This window comes from Saccostrea cucullata, unplaced genomic scaffold (assembly GCF_032062105.1).
Source record: "Saccostrea cucullata isolate Sc308-1 unplaced genomic scaffold, CSIRO_AGI_Scuc_v1 ctg4553, whole genome shotgun sequence".
Classification (NCBI taxonomy): domain Eukaryota; kingdom Metazoa; phylum Mollusca; class Bivalvia; order Ostreida; family Ostreidae; genus Saccostrea; species Saccostrea cuccullata.
This window is the reverse complement of record NW_026937090.1, coordinates 33,172-55,032: the sequence shown is the minus strand read 5'-3', so window position 1 is coordinate 55,032 and position 21,861 is coordinate 33,172. Positions and strand designations below refer to the sequence as shown.

Below are 21,861 nucleotides of genomic sequence, written 5' to 3'. Positions count from 1 at the left end.
ATATACTAGTTAAAGAAATTTTCTCTTTCTGAAAATTATTACCCAAGTTTGAAGAGTTATCGTTCTTTGTACAAATATGCATGATACGAAAAAATAAAAATATGGCAGTTCTCTAAAACTTTTTAAAATTTTATTTTACAATTAAATACATTGACCAAAATTAAATTTTTAAAGATATAAATTAGCAATTTTAAATATTCTGAATTTCTCTTTATTTTAAAGAATACTATAAAAAAAAATTATATTTATTCCTCTCACGAAACATTTCATATATATACTTCTCAACATGTAAAGTCATTGTAGTAGATCTTGAACTACACGAGTGCGATTGAGCAATTGCACTCATAGCAGGAGCAGTTGCGTCTATAGTCCTATAATTGCAGTTGGTACATACATGTTCATAGTGGGAGAGAGCAGTGGATATGCAAATATAATAATATGGCGGCCTGTTCGTGTAATAATTGTAATTTTTTTCTGCAAAAGCTGCGACCGTCAATTCTAGTAATAACAAACAAAGAAAGACAGTTTATTGTTTATATTTATATCTGTTCAAATAATCATTTAAAGAAGGATTAAAAAGTTTAATTATTGTATTTATGATGTGAACGTCTTTATACGTTTCATTGATGGAACAGCCACTGATCAAGAAATCTGTACAGGCTGCATGCCTAATTTAGTTCATGCAGTGATTAATGCAATGAGTTTTCTTAAGAAATAAAGGAGAAAATATTCAGTGGATGTAAATTTATGTGAAATAGCTATCTGTTTACTTTACCTACTGCTAAATGAACCGCAATGCATTGTGGACTAATATAAGTACCCAGCAGTGTTGAAAATAAAGGGCAACTTGAATTGTCCCTTGGAAACTTATTTTCAATTCTTTTTTTAGATTTGTGAAAGAAATGTTTAAAATGATGTATAATCTTTCATTTTTACGCTCACATTTACAAAATTTACTTTATGAAGCCTTATATCAACTTATAATACATCGGCTTAAACCATTGTTCAAAGAGACGTAGACCTGTGCTATCGAGTCGATAAAACATTGAGATTTATTCACGTGATAAACGTGTACAAAGTTTTAGCAGGTGGTATATAGGTCCTTGGTTTTAGACAGCGGGAGAAGGTGTGCAATTATTATTTAACCCCTCAATATTATCAGGAAATGTTTTATGTACATGCAAACGTCAAAGCGTTTGTACGGTATTCGAAGCAACTATTAATCATCGAAAACAACTCCAATATCAAATGGTTAAATGTGAGCATGGTGCAATGTCTTTAGAATATAATCTTTCAATTACGGTCTTATAAGGTGATAAAGAAGCTCTACACTTTTTCCGGTGACGAGTTAAATAATGTGCAGTAAACCGACGAAAACTACGTATCGCCATTGAATCGTAAACCCGTAGTAGAGTGTCATGCTTTGGGACTCATTCACTTGATTGGAGAACGAGTGTGACGAAGACATCGTCACGTGTTGAAAATTGCCTTCCATATAAGGTAGTGGTCTCGACCTGTTTAAGGTTGATAAGGATCTAAACTGTAAAGATAAAATGGTCAATAGAGAACTTAACTCCCGATGATTATGACCCTTAAGACATGGAACAGTTGTGGAGCTTGAGGATAGATGACAAAAACACATCTTTTCTTTGAAGAAGACTTAATTTCATCTCACAGGCTTAGTAAAATGGATGATTCCTTGAATTTTTTCTCCTTAGGGAAAATGAAATAGAAGTTGAAAATACTATGCAAAAGACAGACATAAACAGGTCGGAGAGAATACTCGAAATCGGGTATTATCCGTGAAATCGCGTATAATGCCCGATATTATGGTATCGTTTAATCCGCAAAATCGGGTATAGGAGGTGTAATCACCTAATTAAACATAAACAATGGTATGGCGCATGTTGTCGAGTTAATTTTCATCTAGATACAAATGTTTTCTAAAGGTATCACTAGCCAAGTAAGAATCTGGGCGTCAAGATTAATGCGCTCAGGACAACAAATACCCGTGGAGCTCAGTGCATTTCATGATCTGCACACAAAAAGGCTTTCGATTTGCTTTATATTTTTCATAATGTTGAAAGTATATGCATCTTCCCCATGTTCATTCCCAACACAACAGAACTGTAAAGTATCAGAATTCGGGAATTTATAATAAATCCACATCAACACGACAAACATGAACAATTTGTAAATAAATCAAATTATACGGAAGAACATTTCACACACAAGATATAATGCCATGTATAAACAAGAGATTGTCTAACGTATCTAATTATGCGTCATTAATTACTTTCACATTCATCTTGTGCATAAAATCAAATTTATTTATCAATGTATAAATAATGTAATGATAAAAATGTCTAAAATTTAGGCTAAAAAACCCTCCTTCTCTTCTTTTTTTTTTTTGAAAATCTTTTTCTTTCATTCATACATATTTGCAGAATATGTCTTCAACATTTTAGCAGAGACAGTGATAGTTTCAGGAATACAACTTATGAGAGAACATAACTGTTGATCGTTTAATTTCGCTAAGTCCTCAATATTTTACCATTTCTTAGCGACTTCAGGGAGGGGGGGGGGGCTAAAGGCTTCTTGACCACCTCTGACAAAACAACCTGACTGTGTTCTGCATGTGTCCAAGAGACCTCTCCTTTCGCAATTATTGAATTAAATGTTAATGCAAAGTTTTTTGCTATATGTCTTTGAATGTCACGGTCGTTTAAACTCGGTTATATATTTTTTACTGTAGGGAAGATTTATTCATCAAATAAAAATTATACAGGTAAACAAAAAGCAACCTGTTATTTTCTGACACAATACTACCAGTACTAAATTCATGTTTATTTTTTTAACACATTTTTTCTTTATAGATGAGTATTAGGGAACGTTATTGCCATGAGTAATAAGTATCATAGATAAAATAAATAAAAGAAAACTGTGACATATTGTCTAGAACCAATCAGTGCGTTGTATAGCATATTATAATGAGGTTTTAAGATAGCGATATAAAAAAATGCGTAAAATAGACAACAGAAGGTAAAATCTACCCTGTCTATCAAATAGTATAGTAAAGAAAGGAAGTGGCTACAATTTTTATGAAATTTTAGTGCCCGATGAGGAATTAGATTCCCAAAAAGTAAGACAAGAGTTTCCAAGGAGGAATTGAACACTCCATCATTTCAGTTTGTTCATTAACATGTTCATAAACGTAAAAACTGTAAGAAATGTGAAAACTTAACTATGTAATTCATATTTGAATATGACTGTACCTCGATCTATATTGAGAAATTCAATGCATAAGCTCATGAAAAGATGTACACATTTGACTTTTATTTATAACCCCCCCCCAAAAGAAACCCCCAAGAAAATCCTGTTCTCATGACTTCTCGCTCTCAATTTTCACAGAAATGCATAAAATAAAGGTAAAACAGCATATACTGTATCTATTAAAATGCAACCAAAAAATTTACTGTGTCTTTGAATAAAAATTTCCATGCTAAATTTACATTAAAAAGATACTCACCTTCAATTACCTATTTTCAACCTGTTTTCCCGTGGGTATTTATTTAATCTTATTCTATTTTCTTCTTTATAATAACGTTGGTATTCTATTATGGCAGACGTATACAATTATGATTCGCTTATCCTGTTCTCTCTAACTCTTAGGAATAATTTATATTTCACGTGAAAGGGACGCCATACATTTTTCAGTAAAATTACATAACACGGCGTTAGTCGTTTAATTTCTCTAAAGTTTCACATTTTGTGAATAGTGCACAAATTAGAAAATTAAGTATATGGAATACTTTAATGGGAAATAAAGACAAAAGAAGTGTAGATATTTGCTTTTTAGAAATTATATTGAAAAATAATAACGCCATCGTGTCTTCTTTGTTTCCCCAGCAGTGTTTGTCGTGTGATTTTAAACTTATTTGACAACCATATGAAGTGGGTTTAATAAAAATAAATCCACAAGATACTGATGTACAAGTAACAGTAACTGGCATAATGCGCCGTTGGTTTATCCTTTAGTTTTTATAGAAAGTTGCACGGAATACCCGATTTCGCGGATTCAACGATACCCTAATCACCCCTACTAATGTGTTCGGAACCTTTTATTTTTCGGTGTTCTGCAAATTATAAAACCCGATGGGTTCAGAGTAGCTCTGGCAGTGGCTCTGGCGAGAGTTAGGAAGACTTCAGCGAGATAGGGTAAATTATTCACGGAAATGTGGCTAGGAAGTGACTTGCACGTGGAGGCATGGTAAACAGAAAAGTTACGTTGCGTTTCAGTTTTCACCACCCTAGAATCAGCTGATAATGTCTGTAGAAATGTACTTCAATCAATCGATCTCTCTTACATTCATTCAAACTTAAATAAGAACTCTCTATAATACAATTTTCTGCAGTCATGAATTAAAATTTCTTTTTGGACAAATATTTTTGCATGGGAACCGGGACTATATTTTTTGGCGTCAAATTAGCAAATGAGGCACCAGCGTGATTTTAACTGACCAATCAGCTGAATGAGTATTGCATTATGGGTTTCTACGAATACTGCAGGAATTTTACGCTTTAAAAAAAGGAAAATCTTATGGTAAAACTAAATAAAAAGCATTTTTAAAAATATCATTTTCATGCTCATAATGACAAACAATTCATTTGTTAAATAAAAGGCGGAAGTCTAGGTTTCAGAAAGTCATACTGCAAAAGCGATTTGCGTCTGTATTAATTCCTTTGTTGTACTATCGGTGAATACAATTGCCAGGTGAATTCCCTGGCTGAACACGTGATCACGGACGTAAACAGAGTTTTGTCCATTTAAATGCAGATGCTGCTCATTTTTCTTACCCTTGAAGCGCTGGTGTTCTGAACTAAACACAAACTACATTTTATTAAACATTTTCTTTTCCATTAAACAACAAATTAAAAACGCCCATAACATCTTTCATAATTTCTTATCTTTGTATTTTGTTCGTAGGAACATTTTTTGTTATTAATTTTTGCAGTCCATTTACTTGATCGTAGATTGACCTGAACTACGTGTTCGAAGTAAAATGTAAACATGTATTTGGCGTAAACGTTGCTATTCATAATCATTCAACGATTGGTCAGTTGCTCGTGATTTATAAGATCCTCTGTGCGCATTTATAACAATAGCCATATAAGGCAAACAGAGGTTTGTCAGTGTAGATGATAATGCACATTTTTTACCAGCGAATCGGTCACTAGTGAGCTCTAATTTTCGTCGAAAAGTATAAGATATATTGTTAATTTAACATCCCCTCCTTTAGCCACCCTTTTTCTGTTGAACATCATGAAAGTCTTTCAGAAAAGTTTGGAAACATTAATTACAGGACATGTTTTCACAAGAAACAGGCTATAGCAATATCATGTTTACTGCCAATTTTATTTATAAAACCGGTTCTACCCTATAACCTTTGAATAGATCAACCTAAACCACGTGTCTTGAATTTAAATCACAATAACATTAGTAGGGGTGCTAATATCAGGTATTATACGCGATTTCACGGATAATACCCGATTTCGAGTATTCTCTCCGACCTGATAAACTCCCAATATTGATCTAAACTCTCAGTACAAATGATATCACAGTCAAAAGAAAACTAAACTCCCAGATCAAATAAAATCATAGTCTAAAGAAAACTAACCTCCCAGTACAGAAACAATGGTCAATAGAGAATTAAACACAGAATGTTTATGACTTTTTGAATTGGGCACAGCTTAAGTCATAATAGAGACGCAATCCTCCAATACAGATAAAATCAGGGTTAAAAAGAATGAAACTCTCTATGATTATAACTCTCCCAAAATCTAAATTTAAAAGCTGTTTAGCTCAAGTCATGTGCACTGTGCAGCTCTTGTAGAGAGCAAAATGTTAAAATCAGTTGGTTTAAAAATTCAGTTTCAAAATTGAAATCTTTTCAGCCAATGAAAAATGTAGAAAAGTTTCCGTCATAGATAACGACATAGCACTTTGTGTTTTGGACAAATTTTCTCGACGGCGAACAGAAATTTGATACTCTTTACTTCATAGATAAAATATAGGAAGCCGTCCATAAAGTTTGTTGAATTATTATCGTAGAAGATAATGGTTAAAACAATATTTCTCTGTGCATTGTCCCTGAAAGTGTGAATGACTGCACTTCTGGAGAGATGGATATTCGATGTAATTCTGAGTAAAATACGTTACGTAATTTATCCTAATCATTTTTTTTTTTTTTTTACATTTTTATTACTTATTATTACCAAACCGTTTGATGTATTGAAATCAGCTGTTCTTGGTATGATAAAATCATATCATTACGCCTTGTTTCAGTCTTTACTTAACTCATGTAATTCGCATCAGAAAAAAAATATTGAGTAAGAGAGACCGGACATTGAGAAACATTGACATTGTCCGACGTCATGAAACGTAACGGCGACAGCGCCTGATGATCACACAGTACCTTCCGTATAAAATGATGATTTAACCAGATATCACAAGTTATAGTTAAAGTACATTTTATCGAGTGTATCATGGATAACCAAGGGGGCGGTGACGAGTTTGCAAAGCAAACGAGTCTCCGCCCCCTTGATTATCCATGATTCACGAGATAAAATGTAATTTAACTGACCTGTATCAATGAACCAATCAGAAAGCTCGAAATATTAGGGCAAAAATTTTCCATGAAACAGCGTGGGAATTTATTTCGGAAAATAACCCGCGAAAATATCGGGGTTTTCGTAATACAGGCTCGAAAGTATCGGCAGCATTCGATAGATTTCGTAATCATTTCCCGCGCTGCAACCGGCATATTATTGGTTCTATAGACTCTCGGGACATTCCGTAGTCATTTCCCGCTAATTCTTCGTGATATTCTGCGCATTTAGTCATTAACGTAGATGAAGTTGAGGAGGATGGACGTATTAGGCCTAATTAGGCGTATTTGCATTTGTCCACTATTAACCTGTGCGATTTAGGAGATTAAGACTTTTTTAACATGTGTGGAGTTACTGACGAAGATATCGAACTCTTGCAAGTATGTAATGAAATTGAAGAAGAAAATGCCATATCCGAGGGTCTATGTGAAGTGCTGAATTTAAATCGTGTCGAAAATATGGACAGTGAAATTGGTACCAAATTTACGTCTTTCAACCTAGATACAGTGGACCCAGTAGGTAATATTTCCGATGCAAAGCCTCGACCAGTAAAATCGGAACCTGGTGATGATAACGTTGAACGGTTCTGAAAACCGGTGACAGATGATGAAATTTCAAAATTGATTGCGTCGAATGAGAATATTAACACCAAGAAAAATACCACCTGGGCTCTCAAGGTTTTCGAGGAATGGCGAGAAAAAACGTAATGATAATTCCGTTGATGAAATACCCACTTACATTTAATGACGGCAGAACAGTTGAATTTCTCCTTGGGGTGCTCTATTGTGGAAACTCGAAGAAAAGATTGCTTTGAATACTCTCCCCGATTTCTGTACCTTGTATCGTGTGGGATATTGCGCCACCTCAGAAATAAAAAAAAGTTTTCGACAAAAATATTTTAGACAATAATGACCCAAGGTTTAGTGAATTCCGGAAATTTCTTGACAGCAAAATGAAAGACATTCTGAAGCGCAGGTTTAGGACGGTGATTAAGCAAGCTGAGCACATTATGCCACAGGATGAGGAAAGCATGTGGGAGGAAGGTGTATTTGAGGATGGGAGTTCCGAAAGTCTTACATACTATGTTTTTCTATAACTATAAACTCTTTGGTTTAAGGGGGCATGACGAGCATCACGAACTTGAGTGTAGTCAGTTTGATCTTGGGGAGGACAGCTCTGGAAAATACGTGGAATTCATTGGACGTGCTAGCAAGACTTAAAAGGGTGGGTTGGCCCAAATGCAGCTGACAAACAAGCAGATTCGACATTATAGTTCACCTGGTAAGATACGATTTCATTGAGTATATAATCTAATTTTAATTTCAGAATTATTTGTGCATCAATATTGATACGTAACGACTCGGAAATATTCATGAATAACATAACCCATATGCACCTCATTTTATTTATTACTATTAATCATTCAATTTAGGTGAACGTTGCATCGTCGACTTTTACAAGACTTATTTGGCTGGCCTTTGTAACGAGGGACCATTTTATCGACGTCCGTTGCAAGGACATCCGCCGAAATACGGGAACCAGGTTGTTGGTGTAAACAAGATGAAGACCATGGTGAAAACGATCTGCGCAAAAGCTGGACTGTCTGGACAATACAGTAACCATTCCGGAAAACGCACGTGTGCCTCTCAATTATATATGGCAAGGGTGGACGAGCAAGAAATAAAGAGGAGAACAGGGCATCGAACTGAGAAAGCAGTCCGTAAATATTGATAATAAACCTTGTGACGAAATTTCCAGAAAGGTTTCGGAATTACTCGATCCCGGAGTACCACAGTCGCGAGAGAAAAGAAAGCGCGAGGAGTCCGACATGGGAAGTGAAAGTGAAGGCCATCTAAAGAAAACACCCCATGTTTTTGATTCCGATATAACAAATGTACAACACTTTCATAACTGTAATATTTCTTTCAATTTTTTAGAATTGAGACTTGCTAAAAGAAAGTATGTAAATGTAAAGTTTTGGGGCAAAAAAGTTCAGTTTACTGATTAATGTTACAAGAAGTACTAAAAATGTTGTTAAAATTGTTTTCCTTTTTTCAAAAGAAGGTGGGGTTTCCTAAGACTTGGTAAGAAGCTACTGTACAGTTTTCTGTACAATAACTGCCTGATATTGGAAGTTATTGTTTGTTTGGAAGCTCCACCTCCTTGATGTATCAAGATTTAATGAACTGCTCCCAGTAAAGGAAAATACACAGGTACGTGATACAACATCAAGTTAACATTTTCATCGGTTATTCAACTTTCCTTGATTGGTGTTCCTTATAAGTTTATAAAGCACCAATTGCATAGAATAAATTTTATTTCATTAGTTCACAATTCTTCTGATTGCACCCTCGTAGCTCGGGCTAATCATACTATAGGTAGCTACATACCTACTTTTCTGCTTTTTCTGCATTTCTTGCGAGTATTTTCTGCGAGTACCAGTTTTCTTGATACAGTCATATTGACGATGAACTTGCGACCCAAAAGATTGGTCGAAAGATTAGTACATTCCAGCTTATCAATTCTGTATTAATCACTTCGCCCCGTTTTGCTTTCTTGGAGATATAGGTCAAAGGTAAGAAGCCTTCAAAATGATGTAAAATGTTCGAAAGAAACTTTCCACAAACACACATATACACACAAATAACCTCTCCTTCAACAATCTTTTTCTCTTTAAAATTCGTGTTAACTCTTTACATTAGCTGTTTAATTTTGTATTAAAATTTTTTACAGACAAATGACCTTTAATCACTCGTGTCGTACATATCTATTGGTTATGCCATCATCTTTGACCAAACCAAAATATTAATAAATATTCCGCCAAATAGCGCAAAAAAATCATACATGCTTCCTTTTTTTTTATCCTATGAGATCAATTATCTTAAAGCTTTAACCCCTCACATCCCCTCAAAATTATAAATTCTGTTCTTTCTATTTTAGGAAAGTTTTTTTTAATTAAATCAATAAACATGCGTCCTCAGATTCAGATTTGTTTTTAAAAAGGTTTCCGGTGTCCAGGTTGGTGTGTTTTAAACATCAGAGTTTAACAAGAGATATGGGAGGAACAAATTATTTAGAGGGATACAATACAACATTGATTAATAAAGTAGCAAATATGCCTTAGTTAAGCTGATTTATTTTTTTCTCTCCAGAATTTGAAACCCTTGTAGTTTTAAGTTTATAACCCTTTTATTTAAAAGCCCGGGCTTTAATTTAAGATTTAAGATGACATGTGTGCACGGCAAAATAAATAATTTAAATGTTTAATTTGTTTAACATTTTTTACAGTTATCAAGAACGCATGAACAGCCTGCTTATAACTTCATTTGCAATGAAACTTAAACTAAGAGTGGTCAGTTTTCTTTAATTGCTACTAGCATTTAGTTCATACAACAACAAAAAAAAATCCAGAGAGATTAAACTGTGATGGAAATTGATAATCAGATAGAAATACATAGGAAAATTCTTTAAAAATTATCTTCTCAAGTATAGCAAAGCCATGACTTGTCATTTGACTACTTTTGGAATTTTTTTTTTAATTAATATCAATTGTCACATTATACATGTTTATAATATCTTATTAACATAAATGCATCTTATTAACATCAATGCATCATTAATACATACATAAATAGATAATAAATACAAAAAAAATATAATAGTGACAATTGAGAGGGGGAAAGAGAAAGAGAGAAAGAAAGAGGAGTGAGAAATGGTGAAAGAAGAACAGAAGAGCATGTTCAAAGGAATAAGGTAATGGTATATGTATATGTCCAAGCATTGCAAAAGGTCTCTTGGTGTCTGGTTTCAGGGTCTTACATAAGTAAAACCAGTCTTTCTATTTATAATTAAATTCATTAATTTGATTACTTATTGTTGCACCATATTTCATCATAGATAGCAATGTTTTAATATCTCCACGTAATGCTTAATCTCAAAACCTCATTCCGGCATTTAGTTCTATAAATAAAAAAATATTGTGTTTAATTCAGTATTGTTGGGTTTTGGATTTCCAAATATGAAATTACAACTATCTTTTGGAAACTCTAAATTATGAGCTTCAGAAAGAATGGTAAAACTATGTAAAAGCTCCTGAACCTTCTGGCATTCCCACATGTTATGAAAGATTGTTTCCTCACATGTCTCACAGAAGCTACATAGTTTAGTATCCTCCAAACCTTTTGACCAATCTTTTGTCATAGTTGAGTTTTGGAACTCTACTTAAGTCAACATCAAAATAAATACCCAATACTTTAAATTGTGTTGTCCATTTAAAATCCATTTCATGAAGAAATTTTTCATTTGAATATTTTTTGCTTCCTATCCAGACTATTTGTGTTTTCGAGAGATTTATTTTAAGTCCTGATAATTTATAAGATTGATTTATTTCTTCAATGCAATTTATGAGGGATTTTTCTGTTCCATCTAGTATAACTGTCGTTCGCATATTGAGACATTAGGTATTCCTCCCCATCAATTTTAATCCCTTTAATATTTTTATTATTTTTATTTTTAAAGCTAGAATTTCTGCACATAGTAAAAATAAATATGGTGAAATTGGATCACCCTGGCAACAACCACCTAGTTTAAAGAAATTAGATAGGTGGCCTGCTTGATTGATTGCTGATACAATATTACATTGAAATAATGAATCCCATGTTCTTAAAGAAGGACCAAAATTAAAGAATTCCAAGGCTTTATCAATAAAATTCCATGACACAGTGTCAAATGCTTTTTGAAAATTAATCATTAACAACATTTCAAGGATATTTTTTTCTTCTGTATAATGCATTAGATCATAAATTAATCTTGTATTTTCTCCTATGTATCTTCCGGGTAAAAAACCTGTCTGGTCTGAATTTATAACTGTATTCAAGATATTTTTTCATTCGACTTGCTATACAGCCAGAACCTATTTTATATACAACGTTTAATAATGATATGGGACGCCAATTTTTTATGAAAAATTTACTTTTTCTTTCTTTGGGTATACAAGTGATAATTCCATGTTTTTGTGTTACAGAAGATCTCCTTTTTGGTAACCATAATCTATTGATCTTACTATGAAATTGCCCAGCTGTTTCCAGAAAACTTTGAAAGATTCTGTTGTAAAGCCATCGCTTTCAGGACTTTTATTATTTGACATATTTTTAAAAACTAGTAATGCTTCATTTAAAGTTATCTCCCCTTCAAGACTATTCTTTTGTGTATCACTAAGTTTTTCTGCAGCAATGTCCCACGTATGATCCTTCCTTCTCATTGCTTTTTTTTCTTTACATAACTAGAATAAGAAATTGTCTTGCCTCTAATTTCCGTTAATAGTGTAAGCTACCCCAGGGGTGGCTAGTATTTATGAATCCTCAGCATATATATAGGCCATTGTTTATCATCTAAATAATTCATCTTCTGTCTGGATGTAACAGTAATTAAATTTGTTCTTATGTAATTTAAACAACCAGGCACCACTCTGTGTAGATTCTTTGTTGAATGATACTCAAGATGATTGATCAGTCATACTCAGCATTTATTGTATACATGTGCAGCATCTCATAATCATAACAATACAATATATAAATATCAATATAAAACAGCTGATTCTTCAGAAACACAAGTTTACGTCGTCCAGTGTGGTAGGAGATTTCTAACTAGGTTAAATATACGTAAATAACATTCTAAGTATCTCACCGTTTTGGTTTTCTTTCTTTTTAACTTTCAAATGTAGCCGCCATACAACTAGCTGAAATCTGTCGTAGCGTAGTACGCGCTTGGTTTTAAAACCTCCTATTCCCTGTCACATGACTCGAATTATCCAATGAAATTATGCCGTATGAACTATTAACCAATCAACAGCTTGTACGGGAAGCTGAGTTCCCACACAAGTTCCCACACAGAACTACTTTTGCCACACAAGCTACCGTACAACATCGTAACAAGTAAAACTATGTAAAATTAACATGTGGAAATTTAACACATAATATAAGCTTGACTAGACGAATTAATAAATTCCTTCAATGTTTATAAAACATCCCTAGACTGTACAATATATGCTGAACAATGTAGCGTATGAATATCTAGCATACACAAATGTAGTCCCGATAAAGCTGACTGATTATAAAGTTATTGCTCACAATAAATAACACCTTGTAGCTTCAAATCACAAAACAACTCAAACTAAAATGTAGAATACGATCTCATATTCATAACTTGAATAGAATAATACATTACTAGTAAATACATATAGGTCACCAAACCGAAAATGACGATCCGAGTAAATAATGATGACTTCCAAAACATGAAATGTAAAATCCACCCTCTATTCCCCGATATAATAAGTCCTACGATATTACATGAAGCGACAACAGGTAAATTATGATGATAATAGCTATTACTAAAATCGTATTTAGATAAGTTGACATATTATTTTCAATAAAATCATAAATGAACAATTTTCCTGGCAGGCACATGTTGAACATAGATTTAACAAGAATGAGAACTGGACGACTGCATAATATTACGTTTACAAATCAAGTGATATATTACAATAGTATTTCAAGAAAAAGCTGTTCATCTGTAGTAAACTGAATTTCTGCATCTGATATTCCTTTCATACATTCTTTAGAATAGTTAGGTAATACATAATTTTCCTTTGTTTCCTGAATAACTTTGTTGACTGTTTCAGTATCTTTAATATCTTTAAGAAGTGAGTTATTAAATTTCCACAAACCTTTTCAATGAGTAAACTCATTCAATTTAATCTTTAGGCATATCGGTGAGTGATCAGATTTATAACTATTCAAAATTTTACTTTCTTGAACGTTATTTAAATAAGAATTTGATATAAGAAAGAAATCTAATCTTGCTTGTTTACTAGGAAAAAGTTTAAGCCAAGTATATCTTGTTTCATCAGGATGCATTTCTCTAAAAATATCACTGAAATCAAAATCAGAGATGATTTCTAGAACTTTGCTTCTTGCCTTTGGATTATTGATATGAAGATAATTAAAATAATCTTTTTCTGGGTCTAAAACTAGATTAAAATCTCCAACCAAAATAACATCTTGATTTGATAAATCCTTTATAATATCTGACAGTCTTTCATAAAATGAGGGTGAGTCCTCATTTGGTCTATATATTGATATTAAACTCAGACGCTTACTTTCAATTGTTAAATCTAAAGCCAAAAGATTCCCCGCATCATCAGCTATTATATTATGAACCTTATGCTCAAAATTATTATTTAAAAAAATAGCAACACCTCTTGACTTTGACGAAAATGAATTAAAATATGCCTCAGATCCCCATTCATTTCTAATATCATTCTCCATATCACTTGTAAAGTAAGTGTCTTGTAGACACAGAATATTGCATTGAAGTTGCTTATAATATTGGAACACGTCCTTTCTCTTTTTAAAATCATGCAGACCCTGACAATTCGCTGAAACTACTGTAAACCCAGACATGAGATATAAAACTGAACTGGTGCAAAAAACTTTGACAAACATTTACTCACCATCAGAAAAAGTGTTGCTCTAAACATGCTAAAGGTAGAAGAGTAGATAGAAGAGGAGATTAGAGAATGGTTTAGTAATAAAGACACATGCAACAAAGTGTGATAGATGTGCACGTCGTGTTAGAGATTTAGTCGATATGGCAAAAACATTTTTATATATAAATCATATCGAATATGTAAATCCGGAAAAAGTACAAATATATTTACCAAGTTGAAAACTATTTTTAAATCCGGTTTTACACATTTATATGTTAAACAAAAATAATATTCTTAATGAAAACTTTCATTATATTAAATTTGAAGAGAAAACGGCATTGATATTCGTACTTAGGCCTACATATGAAAAATGAACATATTTACAAAATCAAAAAGGTCACCTGTTATTATGGATACGTCAGTCTTAAACTGCCTGACTTATGTGTGTATATCTGTATGACATCGAAAGTCACATTTCCAAAGAATTGGCGACTTCATTTAATAGTTTTTCCATGATCGAAAATCTCTGAGGTCCAATATGGCCTCACCCATCCACCTTGTGATAACGAAAGCTGCATTGTAAATGTTGTTTTCTTTCATGTAGCGCAGCATCTTACGCCCAGCTCCATGTTCTGAATCGTCATGATAATTTTCGTGCACGGTACAGTCCTCTGTAGAGAATCTGTATACCAAGATTCGGTTATCTGCACTTGCTGCGTAGGGATCTATTAAAACTTTGCTGTACATATTCTTCACCCCACCTACGGTTTTAACTCGAGCACCGAAAGCCATAAATTCCGAGCTGTCCTTTTTGATTGGGTCTGAGTTTTTTATTTCAACCGAGTCTAGGTGTTCTGTCTCTTCAGGTGTTACCAATAAAGCATCTGCATTTGTAAGAAATGGTACGTCATCTTTATATCTGGAGCCGTTGGGCAAGATGACCTGATTCTTTTGAATCTTAACAGTGATGTTTTGGCTGCGCAAACACTCTGCCGTATCAAACACCTTGTTTCGAGCGGAAACAATTGATGCAGGTTGCTGCGTTGTAATAAAGAAAGGCAATGGTTGTTTAAGCAATTTTCTTTAGCTTTTGGGCATTTAGAATTGTATTGATTTTACTACGGTCAGTGAGCTTTGCGGTAATGGATACAGGTCGGTCAGAATTATATTGTGGACGCACCCCATTCCTATGAATCCTTACAAAACTGACATCCACCCCCAGAAGTTCTTTAAAAGTAACTGGCATCGATGTGGTTAGATTTTCGTTGGGTTCGTAAGGATAATTATGAATAAGGATATTGTCCCGCATAGACCTTGATCTTAGATCTGTTACATCATCTTCAATAACGGACATTTTCCTGTCCATTCGGATTACATTCTAGTTCTCTCCTCAACTGAGCGTTTTCTTGACGCAGCAAAGATATATCTTCATAATTGCTCTCACTTTGTTCTGAAACGTATTTTAATTTTGCATGTACACACTGCTCACCCTCCAACAGATCATTTCTAATAGTTTCCACTGATGTTTTAATGTCCTCAATAGTGGCAACAATAGACTGATTATCGGCTGGGTCTTCTAACGGTTCACTACCTGCATTCTTCTGTGAGCACTCCTCAGACTGTTTTTAGAAGTAGCCCCGGTTTTTCTTCTGTCTGACGGCATTGTTAATGCAGAAATTTCACAAATATCACAAATAGCCCCCTCAAAGCACAAAAGTAAACAGTTAACCAAGATACGAATATTAAATCCTTCTAGAAATGCCTTAAATTGACCAAAATCTCCGGAGCTCAAAACTAAGCCGCCATAACCTGAGATGTCACGTGATCTTTTTTACTACTTTTGGATTTAATCTTTTCAATAATAAACCAATTTCTACTTTTTCCTAGCATCAATGCTCATGTGAGCGATGTGGCCCATGGGCCTCTTATTTATAAGTACTATGAGTTACGAACTTTCATGAATTTACGTTCATATTATTTTACATGTATATCTTTGCTTCTTACCATTCCTCATCTAATTAATATTTATACATGCGTGCATGAGGTCGATTTAAAAATAAAGTTTCCATTAGTTGGTTATCACCTTTGTTCGCCGCCGACTAGATATTTAAACGTGTGTGCCATTGATCTGATATTTACTCCTGTGTATGGTAGACCGTTAGTTATTACTTGTATAAGCTCTTGAATGAAGTAAACGTTTATGTTTGTTTGCGGTCGGTTCGTCATTTATTTTTATCTATCGTTCAATTTTCAAATTGTATATAACATGGACGATGAATGAACGTATTAAATAATCGACGTTGACTTAAAGTGTATTCGATGTTATGTGCCTTATGGGTTATATCATTAAGACAAATGCTAACTGGCGTTTTTCAAACCAATCGTAAGACCATTATCCATATGCCTGATTATGAATACACAGTATATGTAGGGTCTCACGGTGATAAGACCGGTCAACAAAGGGATGCTTCTTCCTCCATGGCACCTGTTGGACATAAAACTTAGACGAGCTTACTTTTGATCTCAGTCTCACTTTACCCAAAGGCATATATATAGCGGAAAAGACAGACTGAGATCAAAAGTGAGCTAGTCAAATTTTATGACCCCCAGGCCAAATCCCACCTCTGCTGTTTTCGAGATCGTATAAAAATTTATTAAGGTCTTCCGTTTCCAACGGAAGACCTTCTACTGATTCTGTTGGTCAAGATTATTATTCTTTTTTTTTTCTTCTACTTCCTAGACACAAACTTTGAGGCCTCATATCTCACTTAATTATCAAATTTCGCTCAAATTTTCAGAGGTTATAGACGTTTATAAACTCTATCAGAATAATGACTAAAATTTCAAAAAGTCACTTCCGGTTTTGAGTTATTCCCCTTTAAACGAAAAATCATAGGCTTTCGTTTCCGGATAAAGGCTCAGAGACCACAAAAGCTGGAGCAGAAATTTTACTTGTTTTAGATACCAGAAGGATTGAAGTTGTGCACATCGGTTTTTGTTTCTTGATTTCTGCATTCAAAATGGCGCTATATAGGGGTCAAAAATTAGAACGCCTTAAAGAGCGAAAATTTAAAGATATTTTCCTTTTTATCTTGAAAACTAAAAATATTTTGTTAAGACATGTTGAATAAAAGTTGTGCATAATTACAAGCGCTTTCATTTGATATCATTAAAAAGGGGCTGGCCCCTGAAATTAGGGATCTAGTGCCCTTGAAAGTTTTTGCTTAATATCTCAAAAAGTATTGAGAATTTATAATACGTCAAATAAGCAAAGTTGTTCAAAATGTCAAGCTTTATCTAATGAGGTTGTCAAAATACGTCCGGGGATGTCACTTCCGGTCAAAGCGGAAGTAGTCAAAAATTGCATATTTTTTATGTTCTTGACAGGTTTTTGGATATCATATGTAACTGGAAGCTTAAATCTTAATTTTCCGTCCGTTGACGGTACTTCCGGTCAAACCGGAAGTTGCCAAAAATGGCTTGATTTTGCAAAAATGAACATAGATTTGGAGGATTAAACCATTTTTCGACTTCATTACTCTCTATTTTTTCAATTGAAAGTTACTTCCGGTCAAACAGGACGGAAGACCTACTCGTTGCTTTGCAACGAGCTCGGCTCTAGTTCTCTTCCTCATTTGTATTGAATGGACCTTTGAGTTTGAATAATGATAATTATCTCCATATTTTTTTCGTAGGTTTGGGAAATTTAAACAAGTGTTTCAATTTAAAATAATTTTGCATAATTTACTATAGTATTTAATAAAGCAGCAAAGGGGATTTCATCACTTTTTAATCCTTAATTGCATTTTTGCATTCAAAATTAAACAAGCGTTTAATCTTTTGAAAATGTCAAGATTTTATTGAATTTACTGTGGAATGAAATAAGTTGCCATTTATAAAAGAAAAAAAGGGAATTGTCAAATCCTAAAATTGACTGTTTTTGCCTTTCCAAATATTGTAATTTTCACATGAATATACAATCTATTCTAAGAGACTTTGAAATGCATGGTCTAATAGACCAATACTCTTGATAAATTAATATATTGGTCCATGTTAAACATACTTTTTATGCATAGAAAGTTTTTTTTATGATAATTCAAAGAATATTTTCTTTCAAGATTAAAATTTCTTCTCAATATGAAAAAATAATCAATGTCAATCCATCTGTCGCAGGAATAAACATAAAGAATGACATATGATGAATTTGATAATTTGTTCACTCAGCGTGAAAATCTTATTATGGAATTCGAAGTTTATTAGTTAAAAAATTTATGGTGAGTAGATTTAAAGTGTTTCTGATTATTCCTTCCGTCAAACATGAAAGGTCTCACTTTAAACATTCAGCCTAGTACTTCATCATTAAATTTCAGAAAACAATCTTATCATTTTCATTGATCAAGAAGCTGTATAATTTTCATCGGTCTAGAAATCTTAAGATAAATATTACAATTTTCTTCTCAAAAGTCATTTTGATTTAATTTAACAAAATGATGAATACGGTTATAATTTCCAAATGCTAGTTATATTTGTCGGTCTTGGATACAATATTGCACACAGAATATGTGTAAATTTCTCTAAAAATACCGGGGATATACTTAATAATACTGGAATTTTTGATATACATAATATAACCTGAGTTTAGGTGACCTAAAAACACAGATAAAGAGAGGGAATTCTCATCTCAAAATTAATAAAAGATCTTTCCTTAAACCACATGGCAATTTTTCTGAGCAAAAAACGACTTAAATTTCAAAGTAAATATGGAAAATACAATAATTCAAATGATAGAGCTCCAGTTAAAGTGCATATTTGCATAAATATTCATAGAATTTTACAAAAAAATGAATTAAAAATCAAAACTGGACATACAGTTATGCAATATAGACTAGTTATTTAATGCAATTCCAGGGGTTGTCAATGGCACTAAATCTGTAACAGGAAAGTAGAAAATGTATGGCTGGACCGGGAATTGAACAAGGGACCTCCGCATCAGAAGCCCCCCCCCCCATCTCTTATTTTTTGTAAGTTTTTGAATGAATGGGGAGGAAGAAAATGGGCCATTGTTTTATATTTACAATTGATTGAATAGACAGCAATTTATATAAATTTAAAAAGAAATCTAAGCTAGATATAGACACTTGTGGTCATCTTCATAGAAGTCTGTTTTTGCATGTAGAGACCCCCCCCCCCAAAAAAAAATGTTACCAGCAGGCCTACCATGCAGGTGCATAGTGTTAACCAATGGTAAATCTTAAACAATCCATTGATGCTTATTGGTGTATGGCCAGTCTCTTAAAGTCACATAAAGTATAATCAACTTGCATTAAACAAATTAATGGTGACCTGTGTCTGACATGCGAAGTCTCCTTTTTTTAATTTAAAAAAGCAATTGTTTCTTTTTTCTAAATGTGTGTGTGTTGGGGAAAGGGGGGTTACACCTCTGGAGCCTGTGATGCTTGTATATAATTCTTGTATCTGATCATATAAATTACAAGTTATTTGCTCTGCCTCAAAAATTAATTTTGGTGCTTGAGGAAATTCGAACAAGATCTCAAATAGACACTTGATAACATGCAGGAACCAGGATCTTCGAGATCTTACACCCAAAGATTCTACAATTTACTACACATAAGGTTACGTATCTGCTTAAACATCTTTCTTTAGATTGCATTGCATTCAAAAACTTACCAAATCATCTTTGCATGGAATCCGTCCGTCAGTCTCAAGTCTGCCAAATCTCGGGAAATATTCCCGCGAACTTCACTCGTCGTGTGACGCAACGATACTTTTTTTTAAATATTCAGGTGTTTTTTTTTTTACATTGTGCAAAACTACAAGCCAATAAGTAAACTTTATTTAATTTTGAATTAAAAATTATTTTTATGTTTTCGAAGCGATGACCCCTGAAATTAAAAATATTAGAGCTGATTTGCTATCCTTTACAGTGGTTCTTTTAAGAGATAATAATGGACCGAGGTATACTGTATATGATACTGTTAGGCTTTGCTAGTTGAAAGTAATAATATACCGTAGTAGACCGCACAGTCTAAAAGTCTAACTTTATGAGTTTTACAGACATGCTAATAACACTAATAAGTTTGTTATAGTATCAGCTAATAAGTATCGGATGGGGTGAGTTTGAAGGATATCAGCAATGAGAAAGTCTGATATTACGGTTAATATCAGACTGCTCACTAATATCGGACTGCCACAGATAAATTATAGACTACAAGAACAAAGGAATGGCATCACAGCAATGTTTTAATTAAAGCGAATTGAGACTATACTTTGAGAATCATAGATATACACATGTAATTAAATGACATAGAGAAACAGAAAATGAAAGGAGATCAAATTCTACCTGAATCACGAATAAACTTTTGTACACGGTGAAATATCTGATTTACATCAGTAGATAAGGAATAATTTCCGATTAATAAAAGTTGGGTTTTGGTTATTGTCAAATGACTGTATTTTTAAATATTGTTGAAAATTTCATTTCTTGGCCGCTAATACCGTATTTTTTACATGCAAGAAAGAAATGGTAAATTGCAGTTTTGAACAATTAGGAGAATCAATTATATTTTTTCGATATATATCATGATCTGTGTACTATAATGCCTTAGTTTATGTATATATATATATATATATATATATATATATATATATATATATATATATATATATATATATATATATATATATATATATATATATATATATATATATATATATATATATATATATATATATATATATATATATATATATATATATATATATGAATTATATTTAAATATATCCCTATATATATATATATATATATATATATATATATATATATATATATATATATATATATATATATATATATATATATATATATATATATATATATATATATATATATAATATTCCAGTATTAAAAATACGAAGGATGTAAACATATATATATATATATATTTTTTTTTTACTTTTATGAAAGAGGTTGTGTGTCTTACTGACAACTGAAGCATATTCGATAAGGGCCTGACAAGAGTTGTATACACTTTAAAAAGAGTGTTTCGTCCAAGAGTGATACATAGAAAATGCTTTTGATCTTTGTAAATCATAATGTTCAATTCTGGAAAAATAATAATATAAAGACGTCATACATAAAATAGTCAAAATAACTTTTTTTTAAATTGTTAAATGCGTTTCCAATAGAGGATGTGGTATTCTTATTCATATTTGTAAATGTCTTGTAAGCTTCTTCCATCATAATTTTTTTAAGAGACATATAAAAAAAAAATAAGGTGAGGCAAAGCAAATGTTTCATTAATATATAAAATTCTATATCTAAAATGTAAATTGCAAGGTATTTTTTAATTTTTAAGATTCAGATCTTCATACATTATTTGGAAATTCTAGTATGTGAGTGTACATTAACCCCCCCCCCCTCCAAAAAAAATAAAACAAAAATAATCATTTTTTTAGTGAAGGGATTTTAATGATAACGAACTATTTACTAGAAGCATATGGAGATTACGAACAGTATTCAATCTTAAAGTCCATAAAACAATACAAATAGGAGCAGAGCAAACACGGACCTCCGAAACATCAGAAGTGGGATCAGGTGCCATGGAGGAGTGAGCATCCCCTGCTGACAGGTCACACCTGCCGTGTGCTCATTGTCATGATTGTACAATAACGGAAAAATCCGTTAT

General features: G+C 32.8%; 2 pseudogenes; one reads left to right on the top strand and one right to left on the bottom strand.

The window, feature by feature from the left end:
* Positions 1-6,668: 6,668 nt before the first annotated feature.
* Positions 6,669-8,677, top strand: LOC134247279 (uncharacterized; annotated as a pseudogene).
* Positions 8,678-14,624: 5,947 nt separating this feature from the next.
* LOC134247278 (protein IMPACT homolog) lies at positions 14,625-16,703 on the bottom strand (annotated as a pseudogene).
* Between the last annotated feature and the right edge of the window lie 5,158 nt (positions 16,704-21,861).